This window comes from Hordeum vulgare, chromosome 2H (genome assembly GCF_904849725.1).
Source record: "Hordeum vulgare subsp. vulgare chromosome 2H, MorexV3_pseudomolecules_assembly, whole genome shotgun sequence".
Classification (NCBI taxonomy): Eukaryota; Viridiplantae; Streptophyta; class Magnoliopsida; order Poales; family Poaceae; genus Hordeum; species Hordeum vulgare.
The window spans coordinates 594,777,429-594,778,459 of record NC_058519.1 but is presented as its reverse complement, the minus strand read 5'-3'; positions in this window follow the sequence as shown (position 1 = coordinate 594,778,459).

The window sequence follows — 1,031 nt, the reverse complement described above, 5'->3', positions numbered from 1 at the left end:
CGGTCGAGGCCACAGAGCAAGTGTAGCGCCTGCCGTGGCGGTCCATCAATAATGCGGTCCGTACTGTCTGATTCATATGTTCTTTTCACCTATACAAAAGGTCCCCAATAGCCAGCAAATACTACCTGAAAACATGATATTTCCGAACTTATTTATGACAAGTTCTTGGAAAGCACATAACAATATTTTCAGGAACACATGGCAATTGCAAGAAGTTTTTTTTTTAGACAATTTCGCAAAGCTTTTACTCAACCGTCACAAGGTTTACAGGGACGAAACAAAGATTCTCGGGGTGGCCTAACCAAACATGGCGGCCAGCCCCCAACTTTAAAACATGATTTGCTAGATTGTGAGCCTCGACATTCGAGCTCCTAAATTCATGAACGAAATTACAGCTATCAAAATAACTATTGTGATCTATTATTTCATGTAGAATTGCTCCATAAGTAGCCATGTTCCTATGGTTGATGTCGTCTACCACCACTTTGCAATCCGATGCCACATGGATATGATGCAAGTTGAGGTCATCAGCTAGAGCAAGGGCCTCTCGGACCGCCAGAGCCTCCAAAGTCGGTGGGTCTCGTATCCCTCCAAAGACCATAACCGAAGTCCCTAGGAACAGACCTTCGTGAGATCGACACACTGCAGCCACCGATCCATAGCGTCGATTCCTGCTCATTGTTGCATCAGAATTGAGCTTGGAGAAGCTTGCCGGCGGCTGCTGCCAGCCTGTCGGTCTGTTCGTGGGAGCTTTGGGAACTGGTGTAGAAGCATCGAAGTTGTCCAGCGTTTCGAGATATGCCAGGAAGTTAGTGATGAAGTGATGGGTGCATAAAGGGCTATGGAAAATATCTTCATATATGACCTTCCTTCGAGCTCTCCAAATAGCCCATAAGGTAACCAGGCAGCATCGAAATTCCTGCTCTCACAACTTCTCTTGCATAGCGAATATCCAGTTTCTAGCATTGCAGTCTTGATTCAAACTGAGTTGGTGAACGAGGTTTTCCTCAGCCAGAGACCAAATAGACGGG